This window comes from Apium graveolens, chromosome 2 (genome assembly GCF_009905375.1).
Source record: "Apium graveolens cultivar Ventura chromosome 2, ASM990537v1, whole genome shotgun sequence".
NCBI classification, from domain to species: domain Eukaryota; kingdom Viridiplantae; phylum Streptophyta; class Magnoliopsida; order Apiales; family Apiaceae; genus Apium; species Apium graveolens.
The window spans coordinates 120,308,234-120,313,743 of record NC_133648.1 but is presented as its reverse complement, the minus strand read 5'-3'; the positions used below and the strand labels follow the sequence as shown (position 1 = coordinate 120,313,743).

The 5,510-nt window shown below is 32.8% G+C and overlaps 1 long non-coding RNA gene across 1 annotated transcript; it reads right to left on the bottom strand.

Moving 5' to 3' along the window:
• Window positions 1-221: 221 nt before the first annotated feature.
• LOC141707792 (uncharacterized) lies at window positions 222-5,068 on the bottom strand. The gene is made up of 3 exons (XR_012569158.1): window positions 4,912-5,068; window positions 744-844; window positions 222-649 (listed from the first exon to the last, which is right to left on the bottom strand). It is a non-coding gene; the product is annotated as an uncharacterized LOC141707792 (long non-coding RNA).
• Between the last annotated feature and the right edge of the window lie 442 nt (window positions 5,069-5,510).

Sequence of the window (5,510 nt, the reverse complement as noted above, 5' to 3'; positions counted from 1 at the left end):
TCTTAGTACATATTCAATTTAAACAAGACAAATCAGATGAGCCTGAACACCAAGAGGGCCCCGCAGTATGTAAGTTTTCTACCAATGTTGCTGCTTCATAGATTGATTGAGGGTTTATTTGTAATAAAAACCTTTAATACCAAATCCAAATATACAATACCAAGAGTTAATATACCCTATTGAGGGGAACTGGGTTGTAGCATAGGCGCATAGCACTGGAATCAAATTAAAAGTAAAAAGTTGATTTCTGCCAAGTTTATGCAAAGCATTGAGAAATCTTTATCACACAAAAAATTATTTGAATTTAAGTTGTAGCATACAGTTGCTAAACTGCGCATACAAGCTACAATATCGAGGACAAATCCAAGAATAAGGTATACTTCAAGGATTATTATCCAATATTTTCATTGTCTAATGCTTAACCAGGTTAAAAAAATCTGTTGCAGAGATGCAATACAGTCACTTGAAACCATTAAAACTCCGTCCTAGAATCCAAAGCTTCATTCTTCAGAACTGCCTTTGACAATAAAATTCTGGCGGCTGATTGGGTTAATGACCACGGGAGGACCAGCAGTCCGAGGCCATGCTTGGAACTTTTTGTCAGTCTCTTCTGCCCATTCTTTGTTTGAAACAGTACCTGGTGTAGTACCTGATTCCAAAAAACAGTTAGAGAGGCCTAGTGACTAAAGTCCGCAGCATTTATGGAGGAAAATAGACAATCCAGTAGCATATAATAGACTTGCCTCCAAAGAGTTTCCGGTCAGCAATAAAATAGTCACATGTAAATGCGACCACAAATGAAGCGGCAATGGCACCAGTTATCTTGACGACGGACATGTTCTGGCTGCAGAGAAAGAGATGGTGTGAAGTTCAAAAGTCATACTACACAATAAAAATCTCAGAACTCAGGATTTCTGACCTCTGAGAAAATCACTAAAGCTTTCTTTCATAGCCAAGCAACTCATTTCAGTTTTACCTTCATGCCTTGGTAACAATTAGTTGACTCACTTCATCATAGCACACACATACGATCACAAACTACACACTTAAACAATGAACAACTAAAAATTTCACATATTTCAGAATTCCACCTAAGCCAAAACTGCAACAATCCGAATACTTATTGGAAGAATATAATATACAGACAAGCCATCACCAAATTTTGACAAAGAATTGTGTAATAATACTTATGTTATTGTCAGAGGCATTTTTCAATTTATTTATGAATTCGGACTCGAACTAGATTTAGATTATAATTTTAATTGCGACTTCCAGTACATTATGATTTGTCCATTGACACTGCCTACGATTTGTCTTAACTCTTAATCCCAAAATAATAGCAATAAGCCTAGTAGATTGTAGTTTAAAAGAAAGGCAGGGAGTAAATTTTCAGTTTGCGACTTTGCGTAATATCTTAATTCAGGCAACTAGTAACTGTTTTATATTCAATATGTAATTATATACTTGACCAAGCAAATACGCGGGTGCAGGGTACTTGAGCATGGTCATAGTCCACACCTCTTTTCCGTAATGTTTTCATCCAGTCTTTTAAGTGCTTTGATGATCTAGTTAAAGATTCATAGATGCGTTATTAATTGCTTTGAGTGCATGTTCACTCTAAACTTTAACTGTATTAAACATTTTCCATCATCCTATTCTCAGGAAGAGAGAGCATGTATCTTATGCAACGCCCTAAACCTAGTCCATATGACATGAATTGGGTGTCATTACAATTCACAGGTTCTTTTTTTACAAATTTACGGATTATTACACACAAATAGTAACATTTCCTTTACAATCCCTTCCCCAAATATAACTACATTACCAAAAGTTTGGTTCTGAGGTCTTGGTTGGTGGACTGGTTCCTGATAATGAATGATTCTTGCTCTACAAACCATATATACTCAACAAGGTAAACATTAAGTCCATCATAGGACTTCCAAGTCCACTGAGCATGGTCATTGTCCACACCTCTTTTCTGTGAATTTCTCATCCATTCTTTTAAGTGCTTTGATGATCTAGTTACAGATTCATAGATGCTTTATTAATAATTGTTTTGAGTGTATGTACACTCTAAATTTCTAATTGTATGAAAATTATACCATCATCCTATTCTCAGGTTGAGAGAACATATTTCTTATGCAACGCCCCAAACCTAGTCCATATGACTTGAGTTGGGTCATTACAATTCACAAGTTCCTTATACAAATATACGGATTATCAGACATAAAATAGTAACATTTCCTTTACACATCAATTTCCCAAGTAAATATACATTACGAAAAGGTTGGTTCACTGGTATTGATTGGTGGTGCCTGATGATAATTCTTGCTCTACAAACCAATATACTCAACAAGGTAAAGATTAAGTCCATCACAGGATTTCCAAGTCCATGCAAATATAACCTTGTGTCAATTAGGCACATAAAAATATCTTCACGAAGTTTCCAGAACATCTTCAAATTCGAAAAACAGATAAACGAAACTCAAGATATGAATTTTTGAAGTTGAGATGTGCATTCTGAAATTAAGCATATAGTTGTAGCTTCTTCAACCAACTTACTACAAGTTGCATACCTAAAATAATACTCTTTTTAATACTTGACATTGTCTCTGAAACTATTAGAGCATTAAATTGTTTTGGTAATGATTTATCTTTAAACATCTCGTATGGGTTTTTAATCTCTTAATACTTGGCAAAAGAGGAAAAAATATTTCTTTCACCAATAATTTGCAGGGACAAACACCTTTCAATCCATCAACATTTCCCCATTCTTCATGTCATTATTAATTTAAAGACTAAATTGTAGAGTGACAAGAACTCTAATTTAAGATTCAGTCACTTCTGGGAATTAGGTTTCTAATAACTTACATACAAGTACATCATTTGTATTCTATAAAAAAAACTTATACCCGTAAACTTATTATTTTGCAACCCTGACAGATAAGAGTATAATAAAAATTTGAATTGAACACCTCCAAATACATACCTTCCCTAGGTACAAGTAGGCCCAACTTCCTCATGTACTTCATTAGATTACTTTCCTTTTCGTGTCAAAAAGTCTATGCTATCCTTTCTTATATACGTAAGAATAGTTTCCTTATTTACTGTGTAAACAAGCCATATCATCAGGAAACACCTTCCTAAATTGCCATGTGTTCTTTAACATGGCTATACGTAAACACTACCTTCAAACTTCTTCGCATCTCCTAAAACTCGTTTACTTTAATTTTTACTTTTAACTATTTTATTAGTATTATTATAAAAAAAAACTTATTTATCATCATTAGTAGTTATAACTAATTTGATAAGAAATTATAGATTCCTAAAAATAGGAAACCTATTCAGAACTTAAATTAATATTAGCTCCATTAAAATTAGTAATATAATTTCCAAATATAAAATTCTCCCCGCCTTTAAAGAATAATGTCCACAGAATCTTAAAACTTACTTGAATACATTGAAATATTTATGTTTTTACTGTCGTCTACCTCCTTAGTAGCTTTTTCCGGAGAATTTTTCTTGAAATCCTATATACCCTCCAGTTCCACATACTCAAACCTATATAATGGATACTATAACATGAAGGGTGGTCGTTTTAAATACCCTCTGATTCTTCACTACGAGTATTTGCTAAAGAAGTCTTACGATAATCATATAAACTATTTCTACTTTCCAATTATATTTCTTGATACTAGATACGTATATATATATATATATATAATAATCTTCCACGCAACTTTCATACAAATAATGAGGTCGGATGAGGTTCAATTCCAAGGCTGTTGACTTGGCCATGATTACAATGTTTTTTTTGTTAATATTTTATTTTATTTACACTTTAACAGTGATCGTTACTCCAGCGGTCTCACTGCTTTCAGTAGCGCCCAATTTAGCCGCGAGCAGAGCCACAATCGTAACATATAAATCTCTTAGATTAAAACAGTGGCAAGTTTAATCTAATCTAGATGTGATCTAATCTAACCCAAGTGGAACACCTATAACTGTACAATTCGGGTCAGAAATGAACTTGGTGTGTATCCAACTCTTAAGTATAAGTGGATGGAAAATGGGATTTTTAGGCTTAAATACCCATCTCAAGTTAAAAACACAGAATAAGGTCATATATAACTTTACATACTTCCAATTCCAAATGATTTCAAGAACTAGCTAAAACCGACCGACAAACTTCTAAACGACACTACCAAAACAACTTAAACTCTACTAGACAAATCGTATCCACCTAAAGAAAATTAAAATAATTTAAGATATTTCAAAACAACAACTATTCTAGAAATCTCTTGGGCTTGGCGGTGGGTTTCCACAATGCCCCCATTCTAAATCCATATCCCTAATCTTCCAACAACAATAGGTGAATTTAACGCAGAACTTTCACTACCTAACTAATTCGGTCAATTCCAAAAATCTAAAATCCATTGATTGCAAACAATGTGAAAGACAATAACTCCCGAATTCCACCATAATAAATAAGGTCCATATCCCATCGAATACGTGGCTTTAACATGACTTCTATAGGACTCACACCGAAAAAAGATTCTCACCTAATACATAAAGTACAATTAGTGTGATCAGAAATAATGAAACCAACCCTAAAACCCCGAGATAGCATTATTCCCAAAATCCCCAATGTTCCAAACATTTTCTAAATAACAAAATTGACCAAAGATTTACACATATGCGTTTATAGCAGCATATATACACACAATTTAAACAGCAGCCACAAAATGTTACAAACACATAAAAAATGAAGAAAATTATGCAATAAATCAAAATCGATAAAAAAAAGGATAGATCTAAAGTCTAAACATAAAGAAACTCATACAACAGAATAATAAAGAAAGAGTGATGTGTGTAGATACAAAATCATATATAGTTTTAAAGGAAGCTTACACCCAAGTAGAGTTGCAGCAACAGAGAGGGCGAAATGAATCGTATTGATTTTACAGCTTTACCACGTTGCTAAACGAAGCCTGCCTGCATTTATCTGCCTCACTGGCTTGGGCTTGGGCTTCGATTTCGGGCGTTGGGCCCTGGTTCTACTCTTAATACTCTTGTCAACCAGAAAAAATATTAGAGTAAATTGCACTTTGCACCCTACTATTATGTTTCAAAAAGAAATTTGTACCAGAATTTTGGAAAATTCAGTTTGCACCCCTATATTTCAACTTTGGGATTCATTATGCACCCCTTTCCAGAATTTTGTTGAATGGGATAGGGGCAAAACCGGAAATTCAGCAAAAATATTAAGTAAATTAATTTCATATCTTTTTAAAATAATGTTAAAAATTGAATTTTGATACAAAATTGTAAGTTTTTAATTTTTTAAATGATAATAGTAATTTGAGTTTTGATTTCATTTATATTATTAATTCTAGTATTTTGTAATTCTACAAAAAATATTTTAACAATTAATTTTGATTATATAACTAAATTTAATTAAGTAGAGTAATAAAATTTTTGAAATTGATATTAAAAAAATGATAATCGAA